This window comes from Lemur catta, chromosome X (assembly GCF_020740605.2).
Source record: "Lemur catta isolate mLemCat1 chromosome X, mLemCat1.pri, whole genome shotgun sequence".
Classification (NCBI taxonomy): Eukaryota; Metazoa; Chordata; class Mammalia; order Primates; family Lemuridae; genus Lemur; species Lemur catta.
In genome coordinates, this window is record NC_059155.1 from 55,605,765 (window position 1) to 55,625,209 (window position 19,445).

Consider the following 19,445-nt stretch of genomic DNA (forward strand, 5'->3'; position numbering starts at 1 on the left):
GTGTCAAAGGTGATGGGATTTCGCTTGGTGATTAGGCTACATAAGACTGTGACTTCCATCTTGTTAGACTATGATTCTCTCCCTTGTTGGCTTTGATAAAGCAAGTTGCCATGTTGGAGTGGTCCATGTGGCAAGGAACTGAAGACCAGTATCACCAGAAACTGAGATTCTCAGTCCAACAGTCCTTGAGGAATTGAAAATCTACCAATAACCAGGTGATTTTAGAAGTGGGTCCTTCCTCTGTCAAGCCTTCAGATGAGGCCCCAGCCCTGGCTGACACCTTGATTACGGACTTGTGAGAGATCCTGAAGAAGAGGACCTGGAAGGCAGCTATGCTCACCACTATACCACCAAAGCCTTCAATTGAAGAAGAGGACCTGGTTAAGCTGTGCTTAGATTCCTGGCCCACAGAAACTATGAGATAAATAAATCTTCTTGTTTTAAGCCACTAAATTTGTAGCCATTTGTTACTCAGCAATGCATAACTAATAGCCATCTTTTATATAAACTCTTCTAATCATTTGTTCTCTCCTATATTTCCTACGACTCTACATTTTCCCTCCCTTGAACAAACCTTAAACTGCCTTGCTTCCTCCAAAACCTTTCTACTGTATGCTCTGGAAACCTCACTCTATAGTTAAGAAGCTCCCCTATGGGGTATACCATATTTGGATAAACAGAGAGACATACCTGGTTCCTGGATGGGCAGACTCAATATTTATAAAAATGTCAATGCTCCCCAAATTAATTTATAAATTTAATGCACCTCAAATAATTTTTAATTGACATTACACTTCAGAATTATATCCTTTTAGAAGACTAAACATCCAGAAATAACCAGGAAAATTCTGAAAATGAGTCCTGAGTACCAACCAGTCTTAGTAATTATTGGGATTAACACAGTGGTACTGGTTCAAAACTGAAAACTAGATCAATGGAACACAATAGAAATTAAGGAAAAAATATTGCCTATGGACAATTTAGTATATTAAAAGATGATATTTTAATTCATTGGTGAAAAGATGGATTGTGTAATAGATAGTGTTGGGATAATTGGTTTATGATTTGGCAAACATAAAGTTGGATCTCTATCTTATTCCTTACACCAAAATAAATTCCAGGTATGTCAAAAATATAAGTATTATTGAAAATTCATCCATATTTTATTCATAATCACCAAAAAAATGGAAAACTCAAATGTCCATCAGCAGGTGAATGGACAAACAGATTATGGTACAGCCATACCATGGAGAATTACTTGGCAATAAAAAGGAATGGACTCTTGATACATACAACAACCAAGATGAATCTCAAAATCATAATGTTGAGTGAATGAAACCAGACAAAAAGAGCACATAGTTATGTAATTTCATTTATATAATGTTCAAGAGCAGGTAAAACTAACCCATGGCGATAGAAGTCAGAACAATAGCACTTTTGGGAGAAGATTGTTGAAGGGTCATTAGGGCAATGGAAATGTTCTATATCTTGACAGAGATGTGGGTGACATGGGTTCATGCTTTTGTCAAAAGTGATTGAATTTCTCACTTATGATCTGAGCATTTCATTTTATGTAAATTATATCTCAATAAAAAGCTATTATTTTTGTTAGTTCAAAATATTAGGAGAAAGTATGAATGAATATTTTTATAGGCTAGTGTGGGAAAGGCCTTTCTCACGTGACACAAAACCCGGAAACTATGAAGGAAAAGATAGATGATGTTTTCAGTTTATTCTGTTTTAATATTTCATTTTATTGAATAGGTAATACATTTATATGATGTGGTAGGCTAAATAATGATCTCCCAAAGATATCCACATCCTAATACTCAGAACCTGTAAATATGATTAACTTACATGGTGTCTCAGTCCATTCAGCTGCTATAACAAAATACCTTAGACTGAGTAATCTATAAACAGAATTTATTGCTCACAATTCTGGAGGCTGGGAAGTCCAAGATCAAGATGCTGGCAGATTTGGTGTATGGTAAGGGCCTATCCCTCATAGATGGTGCCTTCTTGGTGCATCCATGGCAGATGGGCAAAAAGGGACTAATAAGCTCCCCGAGGCCTCTTTTATAAAGGCACTAATCCCGTACATGAGGGTAGGGGCTCTACCTCCCCACTTGGGGAACTAGGTTTCAAAACATGAATTTTTTTTGGGGGGACACATACATTCAGACCATAGCACATGGCAAAAGGCACTTAACAGATGTCAAGTTAGGGTCCTTGAAATGGGGAGATTATCCTAGGTTATCTGGGTGGGATCATTCTAATCACAAGGTTACTTATAAGTGAAAGACGGAAGGAGGAGAGTCAGAGTCAGAGAAATTCATGTGACAACAGACACAAAGAGCAGAGAGAGAAAGAGACAGAGATATTTAAAGATGCAACACTGCTGGCTTTGAAGATGGAAGAGGAGGCTAACAACCAAGGAATGCAAGTGGCCTCTAGAAGCTGGAAAAGGCAAGGAAACAGATTCTCCCCTAGACCCTCCAGAAGGAAAGCAGCCTTAGCTTTTAGCCCTGTAAGACTTCTGACCTCCAGAACTGTAAATAAATTTGTGATATTTTAGGCCACTAAGTTTTTGGTAATTTGTTAAAGCAGCAATAGGAAACTAATATAAGTAGTTCAAAAATCAAAACTAGCTGAGCATGGTGGCATGTGCCTATAGCTACTCAGGAGGCTGAGGCTGGGAGGATCACTGGAGTCCAGGAGTTCAAGATGCGCTGTGACTGTGCCTGTGAATAGCCACTGCATTCTAGCCTGGGTAACATAGCAAGACCCTGTCTCTAAGAAAAAAGAAAAAAATCAAAACTATGTAAAAAGGTATACACTGAGAGGTATCACTTGCATCCTATCCACAACCACCCGGTCCCCCTTGATGCCTCTATAGGTAACCATTTTTATTACTTTTTTGTTCATTTATCCAGTGTTTCTTTATGAAAATACAAGCAAATATGAATATTTAATCCTACTCCCTCCTTTCTTACACAAAGGGTAACATATATACTTTTCTGTCCCTCATTTTTTCCAATTAACAATATAAAGATAGATAACTTTAGTTGGGCCTGGCGCAGTGGCTCACGCCTGTAATCCTAGCACTCTGGGAGGCCGAGGCAGGAGGATCACTTGAGGTCAGGAGTTTGAGACCAGCCTGAGCAAGAGCGAGACCCTGTCTCTACTAAAAATAGAAAGAAATTATATGGAAAATTAAAATACATATAGAAAAAATTAGCCAGGCATGGTGGCACATGCCTATAGTCCCAGCTACTTGGGAGGCTGAGGCAGGAGGATTGCTTGAGCCCAGGAGTTTGAGGTTGCTGTGAGCTAGGCTGATGCCACGGCACTCTAGCCTGGGCAACAGAGTAAGATTCTGTCTCAAAAAAAAAGAAAAGAAAAAGATAAATTTAGTTGCATAAAAATGTAAACTTATGTTTAGTGAATGACATTAAAAATAAAGTCAAAGGGGCCGGGCGCGGTGGCTCACGCCTGTAATCCTAGCACTCTGGGAGGCCGAGGCGGGTGGATCGCTCAAGGTCAGGAATTCGAGACCAGCCTGAGCAAGAGTGAGACCCCGTCTCTACTAAAAAAAAAAAAAAAAATAGAAAGAAATTATCTGGCTAACTAAAATATATATAGCAAAAATTAGCCGGGCATGGTGGCACATGCCTATAGTCCCAGCTACCCGGGAGGCTGAGGCAGTAGGATCGCTGAAGCTCAGGAGTTTGAGGTTACTGTGAGCTAGGCTGATGCCACGGCACTCACTCTAGCCCGGGCAACAAAGCGAGACCCTGTCTCAAAAATAAATAATTAAATAAATAAATAAATAAATAAATAAATGAAGTCAAAGGATAAACTTGGAAAAGTATTTGCATGCAACCCTCAACAAAAATGAAAAGCTGGCCAGGCGCGGTGGCTCACGCCTGTAATCCTAGCACTCTGGGAGGCTGAGGCGGGTGGATCGCTCCAGGTCAGGAGTTCGAGATCAGCCTTAGCAAGAGCGAGACCCCCCATCTCTACTAAAAAAAAAAAAAATAGAAAGAAATTATCTGGCCAACTAAAATATATATATAGAAAAAATTAGCCGGGCATGGTGGCACATGCCTGTAGTCCCAGCTACTGGGGAGGCTGAGGCAGTAAGATCGCTTAAGCCCAGGAGTTTGAGGTTGCTGTGAGCTAGGCTGACGCCACGGCACTCACTCTAGCCCAGGCAACAGAGCGAGACTTTGTCTCAAAAAAAAAAAAAAAAATGAAAAGCTGATTCTTCATTGATAGGGAATTGCTCAAGTAAATTATGTTGCATTTGTGGAATGATGTCAAATATATAGTATTAAGTAAAGAAGGCACTTGCAAAACAGTGTGTATAGTATGAGCCTATTTTTTAATAAAACTATTACTATTAGCATACAAAATACATATAGAGAAAGAATATTTAAGAAATTATTAATAATAGTTACCTTGGGGGTGTGGGATTATGAAGGACTTTTCACTTTCTACATTAAATGTTTATGTAATGTTCAAATTTTTAAACATATACTTATCACTTTCATTATCAGAAAAAATTGAAGATATATACTCTAATATTCTAACCCCCATATCCTTTACTAGATGCAGTTCTTTTTTTTTCTCCCCACCCCCACCCCTAGGCGCAGTTCTTGACTGTAAATGGTGCATTGCATCAGCAGTAACTCTGGTTAACTGTAACAGAAAATGAAATTATTGGGATCAGAAGGTGTGGCGTAGTCACATACTTAGTGTTTGCTGAATTTCCCAGTCCTGTTAGAGGTAGATGGGGCCATGTGACTAGCTCTGGCCAATGGGCTGTGCATTTAAGAACTGGTGCTCAGTCCTCCCACTCCTTCTTCCTCTGTTATGGCAGCCGTAAAGGCCTCAGGTACTAGAGGAGACAGCCACAAGACGGTGGAGCTTCCATCAGCCTGGATCCCTTAGTTACCTCTTGAAAGGGAGCTGTTCTGAAAAGCCCAGTAAACCTGCAGTAGATTTTGCATAAGCAAGAAATAAACTTGTGGGTGTCAAGTCATTGAAATTTGGGTTTTTAAATTATTATTATCAAAGCATAGGCCAACCTATCTTGATTAAGAGAAAATGGTGTTAGATAATACAGAGGATTCATGAAAGGCCTGGAGAACCAGATGGGGTCAGGAAGCAAGGGTGGCATGACCTGACACAGCTAAGATTTTGCTACAGGAATGGTCTGATAGGACGATGCTGTCACGCCCAATGGCAGCTAAACACTTGCCACTACACACCTGGACTCTGCTTTGGATTTGGATCTGTACTATCAGATTCTTGACTCTGCAGTAGCTGTTTTGAGAATTCACTAAATGTCCCTGCACACTTTTGTGTCACTCCCTCAACATTCAGAGTTCCAGGAAGGATCATGTGATTGGCCATGCTGAGGCCACATACCTGTGCACTAGCTACCAGGGGATGGGGAGAAGTATGTGCCGCCCCCCATTTCAGTAGTGCATGGTGGGGCACTGCCTCTATATCTGTTTTGGGGGAATTTCTTCCAAATAGGAAGAGTGTTTGAATGTTCAGCAGCTAAAATGCCAATGTCCACTCCAGGCTATGGCTCTTTCACTGACCAATCTTTCACCTTCTTGACTTAACTGAACCCTGCCTCTTTCCTAAACAGAGGAAATCTGTCCAATCTGCCATTCTCTAGCTAATAATGTCCTCAACTCATATGGCTTGTTGTCCTTCCATCACAGCCCCAACTCCACATAAATATAACTCCACCTTCCCTATGTCAATCCTGGGCTCATACAATTGCTCATACAGGAGCCACTAAAAATTCATGGTGCCCAACCTCTATGCTGTCTGGCAATCCTGTTTCTCTGCACAATTCTTCAAGGCTTCATGGTAGTTTTGCCAAATTCCCATTTCCTCAACCTTCCTCCATCTCCCTCTACCTTTCCCCTTCACCTTACCTCCTACTGTACTTAAAACAGAAGACCCCAGACAGCAATAGCCTCACTTTCTTGCCGCAAAGTAAGTACACACACACTCACAAGCATCCCAAACTGTCCTTTCACTACTTCCCTCCTGTTATGATGTAAGAGGTGGCCTTTTTCCTTCTAATTCTTCCATTGATGTTCTGTGTCCCATTCTCCACCACCTGTTCAGGAACCTTGATCAATCAGTTTCCTCTCTCCCTCCTGTATCTTCAGCGTCTCCCCCTCTACTCACCTAGTCTTTAATCATGTTCAAGTCTCTTGCATTTTAAAAAATTACCCTATTTACACCAGCACCAAAAAAATGCTTGGAATACATTTAACTAAGGAGATGCAAGACATAAACACTCAAAACTATAAAACATTACAGAAAGAAAGGACACATAAATAAATGGAAAAAAGACCCATGTTCATGGACTGGAAGATTTAACATTGTTAAGATGGCAGTACTATCCAGAGTGATCTACAGATTAAATGCAATTCCTATCAAAATCCCAATGACCTTTTTTGTAGTAATAGAAAAGGTGAACATAAAATTCATATGGAATTGCAAGGGACCCCAAGAAATTGAAATAATTTTGAAAAAAAAGTTGGAGGACTCAAAATTCCCGGTTTCAAAACGTATTACAAAGCTACAGTAATAAAACAGTGTAATACTAGCATAAAGATAGACCTATAGATCAGTGGAATAGAACTGAGAGTCCAGAAATAAACCCATTCACCTTGATTTTTAACAAGGGTGCCAAGACCATTCAATGGAGAAAGAATAGTCTCTTCAGCAATAGTGCTGGGACAAATGGATAGCCACATGCAAAAGAATGAAGTTGGACCTCTATCTCACAACATATACAAAAATTAACTCAAAATGGATCAAAGCATAAATATAAGAGCTAAAACAATAAAAGTCTCAGAAGAAAATATAGGGGTAAATTTTCATGACCTTGAATTTGGCAATGGATTCTTGTATATGACACCAGAAGCACAAGCAACAAAAGAAATTGGACTTCATCAAAATTTTTAAAACTTTTGTATATCCAAGGACACCATCTCAAGAAAGTGAGAAGATAACCTATAAAATAGGAGAAAACATTGTGAATCATATATCTGATCAGGGACTTGTATCCAGAATATATAAAGAACAATTGCAACTCAACAACAAAAAGACAAACAACTGAATTGAAAAATGGGCAAAGGACTTAAGTAGAAATTTCTCCAAAGAAGATAAAGAAATGACCATGAAGCATATAAAATGATTCTCTATATCATTAGCCATTAGGGAAATACAAATCAAAGCCACAACGAGATACCACTTCACAACCACTAGGGTGACTATAATTTTTTTAAAAAGGGAAAATATAATAACAAGTGTTGGCAAGGATGTGGAAAAATTGAAACCTTTATATATTGCTTGTGTGAATGTAAAATGGTGAAGCCACTGCGGAAATCAGTTTGGTGTTTCCTTAAAAAAGGTAACTGCACTCTGTTGGGCACATTAGCTCATGCCTGTAGTCCCAGCTACTTGGGAGGCTGAGGTGGGAGGATCACTTGAGGCCAGGAGTTTGAGACCAACCTGGGCAACATAGAAAGATCCTGTCTCTAAAAAAAAAAATTAATAAACATAGAATTACTGTATGACCCAGCAATTCCACTCTTAGAAATATACTCAAAAGAATTGAAGTCCTGGTGTCTGAGTGATTCCCAGGGCTCAGCAAAGGGACCAAGTTTCCAGAGCCCTGAAGACAAGGGGTAACACACCAAAATGTGGACTCATTTTCCACTCCACCTTCATTGGCTGAGCAGCTGCCAAGAAAAAAGGCTGCATCTCCTGATACCTGGCAAACTGATGCACTATTGCCTCACAATTCGATTGCTTCTCTGACATGCCCGTGAGTGTACTTGGGGAGAATCTTCGAGAACATGTTAAGGAACGGCTGAGGAACGGTTGTCCTTCTATGATGAGACTGGAGAGATTCCATGAAAGAAGCTGGATGTCATGAAGGAAACAATGGTTCAGGCAGAGGAAGCGGCTGCTGAGATTACTAGAAAACCGGAGAAACAGGAGAAGAAATGCTTGAAGACGGAAAAAAAAAACTAATGGCCGCGCTTGCCCTCGCTTCTTCAGAAAACAGCAGTACTCAGGAGGAGTGCCAGGAGATGGTTGAAAAACCCAAAAAGAAGAAAAAACAAAAGCCTCAGGAAGGTTCTTCAGGAGAATGGAATGGAAGACCACTCATCTATCTCTGTCTCCAAACCCAAGAAAAAAAAATCTTTTGCCAAGGAGGAGTTGGTTAGTAGTGATCTTGAGGAGGCCAGTGGCAACGTAAGTCTTCCCAAGGAGAAGAAATCTTCACCCAAGGAGGAAACAGTTAGGGATACCAAAGAGGCAGGTGACAAAAGCATCTCCAAGAAAAAGAGGACATTCTCTTCCGAGGAGAAGACAGTCAGCAGTGGGCTTGAAGAGGCTGCTGGCAGCAAGAGCAGCTCCAAGAAGAATAAAAAGTTCCATAAAGCACCCCAGGAAGATTAGAATGGACATTCCCTGTGAGGAGGGGCATACCATACCCACAGTGACATTTCCCACCCCATGTCCTATACCCCCACAAAAACAAATTCACACACACAAAAATTGAAAACAGGTATTCAAACAAAGAATGTGTACATGAATGTTCATAGCAGTGCTATTCACAATAGCCAAAAGGTAGAAACAACCCAAATGTCCATCAACTGATGAATGGATAAACAAAATGTGGTATATCTGTATAATAGAATATTATTCAGCCATAAAAAGGAATGAAGTACTGATACATGCTACAGTATGGATGAACTTTGAAAACATAATGCTGAGTAAAGGAAGCTAGACATAACAGACCACATACTGTGTGATTCTTTTTTTTTTTTTTTGAGACAGAGTCTCGCTCTGTTGCCCATGAGTGCCGTGGCATCAGCCTAGCTCACAGCAACCTCAAACTCCTGGGTTCAAGTGATCCTCCTGCCTCAGCCTCCCGAGTAGCTGGGACTACAGGCATGTGCCACCATGCCTGGCTAATTTTTTCTATATATATTTTTTAGTTGGCCAGATAATTTCTTTCTATTTTTAGTAGAGACGGGGTCTCGCTCTTCCTCAGGCTGGGTGTGTGATTCTTTTTACATGAAATATCCTGAAAAGGCAAATGCACATAGACAGCACATTGGTGGCTTCAAGGGGGCTGGGGGAGAGGGAATGGGGAGTGACTGCTTAACGAGTATGGGGGTTTGCTTTGGGGATGATGAAAGTGTTTTGGAACTAGATAGAGGTGACGGTGTTGCAGCAAGTGTTACAGCGAGTGGTCCCAAAGACAAACCGAGTGGCACGTGGAGGGTCGGAGAATCAAGGTTTATTTGCCGGCGGGCTCAGAGGGGGTCTCGCCACCAAAGTCTGAGCCCCGTCTACCCAATTTTTCCTGCTTTTATTAAATTGGGGTGACCCAAGGGGAGGGGTCTCAGGTGACTAATGCCCACCAGGTAATAGGTTAGGTTAGTTGTTGCACCAGGTAATAGGTTTAGTGTTATGCTGATGTGCCAGGTAATAGGTTAGTTGATGGGCCAGGTGTTAGGTTAGTGGTATGCTAATGTGGGTCTTCCCAGAGGGGTGGGGGTCTCAGGTGGCTGCTGTGCTAAGTAATAGATGGAGGTTTTCCTTATCAATGGTTACACAACATTATATATGTACTAAATGCCACTGAAGTGTACACTTTAAAATTGTTACTTTTATGTTTTGTGAATTTTACCTCAATTTAAAAAACCATTGCGAGGCCGGGCGCGGTTGCTCACTCGTGTAATCCTAGCACTTTGGGAGGCTGAGGCAGGAGCATTGCTTGAGGTCAGGAGTTTGAGGTTGCTGTGAGCTAGGCTGATGCCATGGCGCTCTAGCCTGGGCGACAGAGTGAGACTCTGTCTCAAAAAAAAAGAGAGAGAGAAAAAAAAAATAGCCAGAAGGTGGAAACCACCCAAATGTCCACCAACTGGTGAATGCGTAAACAGAATGTGGTATATCCATACTATTCGACAATAAAAAGCAATGGGTGTGCAGATACATGTTACAGTACATATAAACCTCAAAAACGTTTTGCTCAGTGAAAGGAGCTAGACACAAAAAACACATATGATTCCATTTATATGAATTTCCCCAAAAACTTAAATCTTAGACACAGAAAGTAGATAAGTGGTTGCCTCGGGCTGAGGGTGGGGATGGGGAATGACTGTTAATGTGCATGAGGGATTTTTTTGGGGAGATGGAAATGTTCTAAAAGTGGATTGTGCTGGTGATTGTACAACTCTGTACAATCTATGCTAAAATTCATTGAATTGTATCCTTAAAACAGGTGAATGTTATGCTATGTAATTATATTTTTATGTGAAGGGAGTGAGAAGAGGGGTTCAATTTCCTTTCCTTTTTTTTTTTTTGACAGAGTCTCACTCTGTTGCCCTGGGTAGAGTGCAGTGGCGTCATCGTAGCTCCCTGCAGCCTCAAACTCCTGGGCTCAAGCAATCCTCCTGCCTCAGCCTCCCGAGTATCTGGGACTACAGATGGGCGCCATGACACCTGGCTAGTTTTTCTATTTTTTGTAGAACTGGGGTCTCACTCTTGCTCAGGCTGGTCTCGAACTCCTGACCTCAAGCAATCCTCCTGCCTCCTGCCTCGGCCTCCCAAAGTGCTAGGATTATAGGCATGAGCCAAGGCATCCGGCACTGGACCAGTAAAGCTGTTTATTTAAACAAACAACTGAAACATTGCCTCAGTGCCTCATCATTGTCTAACTTCTGCCCTGTTTCTCTCCTCCCTGTCCTGGGCAAAACAGCTTGAGAACATTGTTTGCACTCCTGTTCATACCTCTTGTTCACTTTTTTCATTTTTGTCTTTTTTTTCCCCTCTGTCACCTCTTGACCCATTGCATTTTTCCTTCCGCTCCTTCCTTCTTAACCCATTGTAGTTTGCCATCCACCAGTGGAAACTGCTTTCTGCAAGACTTCCAGTGGTCTTGTTGCTAAATCTGGTGGATGGTTTTTGTAAGGCTGGTGGCGGGCACCCCTCCCCTCCCTAATGGAAAAAGAAGAAGCCCCTCCTATTCCTCCATACCTGCCCTAAAGCTGAAACAAAGAAATTCCTCACTCTTCCCGCGGAAACCTTCCCTCCAGAGAAACTCCCATCCCCCACCCCTAAAAAAGGTATATAAGCCCACCCAGACTTCTGGGCAGGGTGCCTTCTCTGGTTCCACTCGTGGGACCATGAGGCTCGCCCGGGCCCCTCTCTTGGGACCTGTTACCCCCACCCGGGAGCACCCCAATAAAGCCTCTTTACTTATCCCTTTTAACTCTGCTTGTCTTTCTTTCTCTGGCGCCGCCCACTCCGTTCTTAAAACCTTACAGTTTTCAGACCTTGTTTTGTGTAACAGTTAGCACCATTGACCATTCCCCTCCATTTGGAACATGATTTGCCCTTCGTTTCTGTGACACCATGCTCTTCTGGCTTTACTCTTCCTCTGCCCCTTTCCCTACATACTGGTGTTCGGTAAGTCTGTGTCCCAGCCCTTTTCACTTCTCATTCTTGTGGAAATAAACAAAGACTAACTAAATGAAAAAAGCAAAAACTATTTATTCAGAGCTTGCTATAGCAAGGGCTTCAGCCACCATCACTTGAACTTTGGCGGAGACTCAAAGGCAGGCAGAGCAGTGGGAAACTTTAGAGTGGAAAAAGGGAAGGCCTAAGGTGTGCCCTGACTGGAGGCTGTTGCATGGGCAAGCTGGAGGTGGCCAACTAGAAGTGGAGCATCCTATGTGACTGGTTGGGGGGTGCACCATTGTCTTTCTCTCATTGGCCCTAAGTTGGAAGCAGGGACAAAAGTTAGGGAAGTTGTCAGTTATTCATCAAGTCGTGGCCGTTTTGGGCCAGTTGTTACAGAAATTATTGTTTAGCTTCCTGGATTGTCACTCGAGGTAGCAAGCTGGTTTCCTGCAAGTTTGACTTATGGCAAGCTGGCTGCCTGGGTGGTTTATTGTAGCTAAAGGGTTGGTTTCCTTGGCAGATTGTTACAGGTTGTGGGTTAGAGTTCTATTTTTATATATGGTCTGGCCATTGTCCATTTGTATATTCAATCTCTCATTTTTTACAGTCTTGGTGGGCAATCTCATCCATTCCTAAGGACTTACTAACCATCTTCATGCGATGGCTCCCAACTCTATAGCTCCAGTCTACATTTCTTTCCCTAACTCCAGATCTGTATGTCTAACTGCCTCCTAGATATCTCCCCTTGCATGTCCCAGAGACACTTAAAACCCAGCAGGTCCAAAATTGAATTCAGTATGTTCCCCCAGAAACCTGTTCCTCTTTGGGTGTTCTCTGTCTCAGTGAATGATTCTGAAGGATCTCAGGAAATTTCACCCCAAAATATGAGTCCGTGGCTTAAACAGTATTTTGAATTATGGGCCTTTTGAGATCAAAAAAAGCACTGGAGGGGCTTTCCCTCTATGGGCATAAACCTTACTGACAGATCAAAAGATCAAAGGGGGCAACTGACTTCCCTTCCTCTCCCTGTTATCACAATGTATTTCAGGAAGGAGGATCAAAAATGCAACCAGACCTGGCTCAAATTATTTAAATACAATACTTGTCACTCAGGTTAATTTAATTTGCTAAGAGACTGACTTACAAGCCAATCCATTTCCCCATCCATTTATCCTCCCTAGCACCATTTGTTCCCCCTAAACTGAGCTGCCTGTACTCCTCATCTCCCCCTCCCCTCTAAAAGGCGTGTATAAAAATAACTGGACTTCACTGGCACATTGGGTAATCACTCCGTGATGCTCCCCAGGCGCGTGGAAAATATTTCTCTTGTTAATCTGCCTTATTTGTGAGTTGATCTTTCAGTGAACTTTGGGGGGAAAGGGCGAGGTTCCCCTCACCCCCACAGTTTGGTGTAGGTGGCAGGATCTCTAAGGTGCAGTGAGGAGAATGGAGAGTGTGAGCAGCCTGCAGCACGGGTTAAGATACCCTGACTTACCAGTCAGACTCCTGCTTTTCCTCTCTCTGTGGGCTCTGGTTGAGCAGAGGGTAAAAGATCATTGTCCTTTCCAAATGTAAGATTAATGAGAGAAGGGGTTTTCGTGAGCGACTAGTCATGTGAGTGACTCTGGTGTTGGTATATTTTTTGGTACTTTGTGCTATGAATATTCATGTGGTTTGATTCCCTCTCCTCTCAGAAATAGCCCCTTTTTGGTGTCATTCTTTTGTCATTGTCTTTCTTTGTCGTTTTTTGTCACCAAGAGGTTACCATAGGGTAGAACACAGGCCTAGCACCTCCAACCAGCCCTGCAGGTGAGCCACTTACATGGTTCTGACTAGACGAACTTGGTCTGTGAAGACAAAGTTTGCTGCAGGTCCCCCCAAAAAGACCATATGAGGTTTCCCTCTGTTCCTGTCACTTGCCCCTGAGCTTGTCTTGTGACCGAGTAGGAATGCTCTCCTCAGTCTCTGCCATCGGGGTGGGGATGGGGGTGTAGGGGGGGACATGTATTTTCTGGAACATAGGAACACATCAGACGGCCAGTCTGAAAAGATTGGGAGTCCGAGACACGTAAGATTCTAGGAAGCACACTGTTTGTATTGAACGTATCAAGTTCTAGGGGAAGTCTTTGTCTTAAAATGTCCTACCCTCTTTGTTACCTTGTTTGTTTCTGAGAGCAGATTTTTGGAAATCTCAGAAAGTGCCTTCTCTATGCCCTCTCCAGGCTAAACCTGGAAAATTACCACCTGGGTTTTCTATGAAGAGGCATTGTACTGAGTCACTTTTGGAATAAATATACCATTGAGATTAATGGCCAAAAGATGGATCCTTTAAATTAAAAGACTTCTAAAGTTTCTTAAAAATAAATTTTAGAGATCTCTTATTCGAAACAATTACCTTATTTGTATTAACAGAAAAATTAGATTTTAAAAAGACATAATGTTGTGGCTAGCCTTAAAAAGTCTCTTGACAAAACTGAAGAGCAAACATCTGATCTAAAATGAAGATTAAAAAAAAAATCATGACAGAAGCGAGATGACGAAGGGGACGTCATCATTTGGTAAGCGTCACAATAAGATGCTTATGTTGTGCCGCCGCTGTGGCTCTAAGGCCTACCACCTTCAGGAGTCAACCTGTGGCAAATGTGGCTACCCTGCCAAGCGCAAGAGAAAGTATAATTGGAGTGCCAAGGCTAAAAGATGAAATACCACCAGGACCGGTCAGATGAGGCACCTAAAAATTGTATACCGCAGATTCAGGCATGGATTCCGTGAAGGAACAACACCTAAACCCAAGAGGGCAGCTGTTGCAGCATCTAGTTCATCTTAAGAATTTCAACAATTAGTCATACAATAAATGTTTTGGTTTTTAAAAATCTAAAAAAATAAAAATAAATAAAAATAAAAATAAAAAATAAATCATTTGAACACTGCCCCTATGGAAATGACAGCAAAGGCCAGTTTGCCTCATAGCCTAATGGTTAAAGCCCTGTGCTTTCACTTCAGCAGTCTAGGTTGGAGTCCTGGTTTTGTATTTGTATAACTTTCGCCTTTCGTTGATTCTCTTCCCTTCTGTGCACAGCTTTTGCTTTCCTGTATTCTGCGGAGGCATATGGGGTTTTTAGATATTTATGTATGAATAGTCAGCTGAAAAACTGGGACCCTAGAAAATGTGACTGGACAAAATTGTGGGTTACACTTCATTTATGGCTGAGTCTTTTCTTTCTGTGAGCTGTTTTTATGTGGCTTTTCTAGATCTTGTAAAAACTGTTCTCCACCTCTTTAAAGATACCTCTTGCTTCCTTGATTAAGTTGTAACCTTGGTTAAGGCTTATTGGTTTCACTTAAAAGGACACTTTAGTTTCAAAGTTCAAAAGCAAAAATGTCAGCCGTTTGTTCCGGCTAGTTTGCTCCATTCATCTTCGCTCCTTTCTGCTCCTTCCTCTTTGCTGATCATGGAGTTTTGGCCAATCAAAGGCAGCCAGCTGTTCAGACTGTACTTAAGTGAGGCAAATGCTGAGCTGTAACCAATCCAGCTGCTTCTATACCTCACTTCCATTTTCTCTACGTCACTTTCTCTTTTCTGTCCATGAATCTTCTTCAACCACGCTACACAGCATTAGAGTCTCTCTGAACCTGTTCTAGTTCACCTGCCCAATTTGTGAATTGCTCTTTGCTCAATTAAACTTTGTTAAATTTAACTTTTATCAAAAATGGGTTCTGAGATAGAGCTCCCAGAGACCCCTAGGAGCACCGAGAGTCCAAGCGAGGTACCCGCGGGACCTGCTGTCCTTCGCTCTCTTGTTGCAATTGAGGCTTGTGGGTAAGTTCTCTCTCAGATTCCAGAGTGCCACAGATTTGTGTTTTGAGCTCTCTGAGTTTTTTTGAGCAAATTTTTGATCCTAACTGGGTTCAGAAGTTGCGAGAGAAACTGAACTAGGTCTCAGATCAGATTGGATCTGATAATTAATTAACTTAGATCCAGTTAGATGCCTCAAATGTCTGACTGGGTCAGGCAGAAACTAACAGTAAATGGCAATACTACAGGGGGTGCGCACTCCAATTTTCAGGAATTTGCAGAGATTTCTGTGTGCCATCCCTTTAGTCCTATTTTATGTGTACTTGAGTAAGGAAAAATAATTGCCTAAGTTAATCATGGAGATCTGAGAACCAAAGCCAAGATCAAGGTGAAAATAGGATCTTTAATTTCTGAAGAACTGAGTACTTCACTTTCTAGCTGTGCCTACCTATACATACCTATACATGTATAAGTATTAGGTCCTAGAAGCAGCAAACACTTATAGAAATGGCAAAATCTTACTAAAGGCAAATTGTTGCCTAGCTAGTAATTACTTAAAATAATAAAATAGGTAATTAAAAGACTGATAGTGTGAATAAAATAAAATAATATTATTTAAGAGCCAGCACATAAATTCTTTTTTTTTTTTTTGAGACAGAGTCTCGCTCTGTTGCCAGGGCTAGAGTGAGTGCCGTGGCATCAGCCTAGCTCACAGCAACCTCAAACTCCTGGGTTCAAGCGATCCTCCTGCCTCAGCCTCCTGAGTAGCTGGGACTACAGGCATGTGCCACCATGCCCGGCTAATTTTTTTCTATATATAGTTTTAGCTGTCCAGATCATTTCTTTCTATTTTTAGTAGAGACAGGGTCTCACTCTTGCTCAGGCTGGTCTCAAACTCCTGACCTCAAGTGATCCCCCCCACCTTGGCCTCCCAGAGTGCTAGGATTACAGGAGTGAGCCACTGCTCCCGGCCAGCAAATAAATTCTTAAAAGAGCTGCTTAGAACTGCTTCTGGGTGCAGTGGCTCACGCCTGTAATCCTGGCACTCTGGGAGGCCGAGGTGGGGGGGATCCCTTGAGGTCAGGAGTTTGAGACCAGCCTGAGTAAGAGCAAGACCCCGTCTCTACTAAAAAATAGAAAGAAATTATATGGACAACTAAAATATATATATATATAAAAACAAAAAATTAGCCGGGCATGGTGGCGCATGCCTCTATTCCCAGCTACTCGGGTAGTCTGAGGCAGGAGGATCGCTTGAGCCCAGGAGTTTGAGGTTGCTGTGAGCTAGGCTGACACCACGGCACTCTAGCCCCCGCAACAGAGTGAGACTCTGTCTCAAAAAAAAAAAAAGAACTACTTCTGTCTGTATGTCTATATGTCTATGTGTCTATATACGTCATGTGTATGTGATATTTTGCTACCAGATTATACAAAAGGAGCTCTAATTAATTAACTTAAAATAATAAGTGCTTAAATCAAATATTTTATCAAGAAGATAGAAACTAACTCAAATGGTTTTTGGTTCACATGACTTTAAGAATACAGTAATTGACCTCTGCTCAACTTTCTTTTCGATTCTGTTGCACCCTGATTCACAATTTCTCTTTATGTTCATCTTCAGAGGGAGACAATTAACATGGACCCAAATACTGCAGAGACCCTATGAGTCTCCTTCGATATTCACTCAAATTCTCACAGTTGATTTAGACTCTATAACCTTTACCCAGGGATCTACTCTTGTTCAGTACTTGTTTAGTATGTTGATGATCTTTTGCTCTGTAAACAGGATGCTCTCTTAGACTCATTCTTTTAAAGACTCTAGCTGAATGAGGCCATAAAGCCTCTAGGTCTGAACTCCAATAGGTGCAGACAACTGTTACTTCCTTAGGATATAAAATATTAATAACTCAGGGCACTCAAGCTCACCCCAAAATGCCTTGAGTCAATTTTGTTATAGCCCTCACTAGAGCTTGCACACTGACAATAGGAAAAGCTGCCACTATTTATACAAGACTCCAAGTATGCCTTTTGAGTCTGCCATGCACTTGGCACAATTTGGAAATCTCATTTCTTAATTTCTGCTGACACTCCTATTGCCAATGGACCTATAATATCAGATAGAGTGTATAATGTGCCAAACAGACTCCCTGTGCCCCTCCTTTTTTTTAACTTTTTGACTTATACTTATCTCTCATCACATGGGATATATGTGCAAATAGGGGATAATTAAGAAAAAAAATATATATATATATGTATATATATAATTAGTTGGTACTGCCCTGGGATCTACAATATCTCTGACCAAATTTTTTCCCAGTGAACTAGTTTGTAAATCTCACCAAATCTCTGGAGGAAACCAACACTCTCCAAGAAGCCCCCAAAGGCCCAGACTATCCCTTTTGGCACTCCAAATTGGTTTTATATAAAGATTTACCTCCAGCTTTAGGCTTTTCTGACTGTTTGGTTATTGTTTTCATGATTAGTGGATGGACTGAGTGCTATCCAACTAGGCATGCTGACGCTACAACACTGGTAAAGAAATTAGTAACTGAGATTATTCCTCGTTTTGGTATTCCTTTATGGATTGAGTCAGATCAAGGGACTCATTTTAAACCACTTGCTTGTAAAGGCTCTGGGGTGCTCATTAAAATTTCATACCCCGTATCATCCCCAATCCTCAGGGCAAGTGGAATGTAAAAGTCTAGAAATAAAAAGGACTTTCAGAAAAGTTTGTTAAGACACTGGACTTAAATGGCCGGAAACATTACCTTTGGCCCTTATAAAAATCCAGAATGCTGCAATTAGGAGACATGGTTTAACCCCTTCTGAAAAGTGTTCTGTCACCCCATTCCTACTGACACACGTGTAACCCTTTGATTCCTGGACTGACTGAACACTATGGGCATTTAAGTGAACAGTTTGATACCATGACTAGTTACATACAGACGCTAGCTAACATGCTTGGAGCATGTCATCAACAGGTGAAAAGAGCATGGCCTCCTCCAACTGATAAGCCTTGCCACCCTCTTTTTGACCAAGAGATCATGTGTACATCAAAGTTTTAGAAGACACGTGCTGTCACCTCGCTAGGAAGGCCCTTATAAAGTACTGTTCACTACCTATGCTGCCATAAAAATAAAAGAAAAATCCTCCTTTATTCATGTGGGCCATGCCAAACTATACCAGGACAATTGGAGGATGACCACTACAGGTGACCTGAAAATAAGGATTTCCAGGGTCAGTTCCCAGGCCCCTGAAGCAGACATATTCTCGAAGTAGATAGTTTTTCCCCAAGATCATGGATCAAGAAACCCCATTTTTCATCTAAAAACAGCTTTTTTCCTTTTTATCTGCCCCGCCCCCCACCATGGTCCTTTTTAAACCCTTCTTGCTTTTAGCTTCCCCCTTCAAGGATTGCACATTGGGAGCTGTGGAGATCACCTCCACCTATTCCATTCTTCCTTTTATCTTCCACTATAACTCTTCCTTCAAAGTATACCTTGCTCTTACTACCCCTTACTATTTTTTCCAGCAAGCCAGGCATAGACCCAGTAACACTTTATGCCAGTCTTTCAAACTCTGCCCACACTAACTAATCAATCTAATTGCTGATTATGCCAACATCTAGACCATTCAAAGGAACCTAAACTCATTTTGTTTCTGCCAATGTGACAGCCTGCTGGAATCAGTCTGGAAGATGGATGTATGACAACATGTGGCATCCACAACCAGAGAAAAAACATCATGCTGCTTCTCCTGCTAGTGAGTCACTGGACACAGAAAAAGCTCTGTGGAAGCTTAAGAACTGACAGGTAAAGTCAGTAGAAAGAATTTTTATCTTTTCTAGGTGACATACTATGGCAATATTGTGATCAAACCCTATGGTTTGACTCCACAGAATGACATTCTTACACTCTTAGGTGTACTAACCCTCACGATGTCAACAATTGTCAAATCACCAGATGTTATGGAAGGCTCACAAGCCAGGCCTGTGCAACTTGGGGTAGTTCACTTGTTCCCACTGTTAAGTTGCCAAACACCAAAGATTGTATATGGACAGATCAAAAGTCTGGACTGACTTGGTTAAGTGACAAAACCAAGCCCTATAACTGCCAAAACTGGACCA

General features: G+C 41.6%; 2 pseudogenes; both read left to right on the top strand.

The window, feature by feature from the left end:
• The first annotated feature begins 7,974 nt into the window (after positions 1 to 7,974).
• LOC123628036 lies at positions 7,975 to 8,508 on the top strand (annotated as a pseudogene).
• Positions 8,509 to 14,056: 5,548 nt separating this feature from the next.
• Positions 14,057 to 14,390, top strand: LOC123628037 (annotated as a pseudogene).
• The last annotated feature ends 5,055 nt before the right edge of the window (positions 14,391 to 19,445 follow it).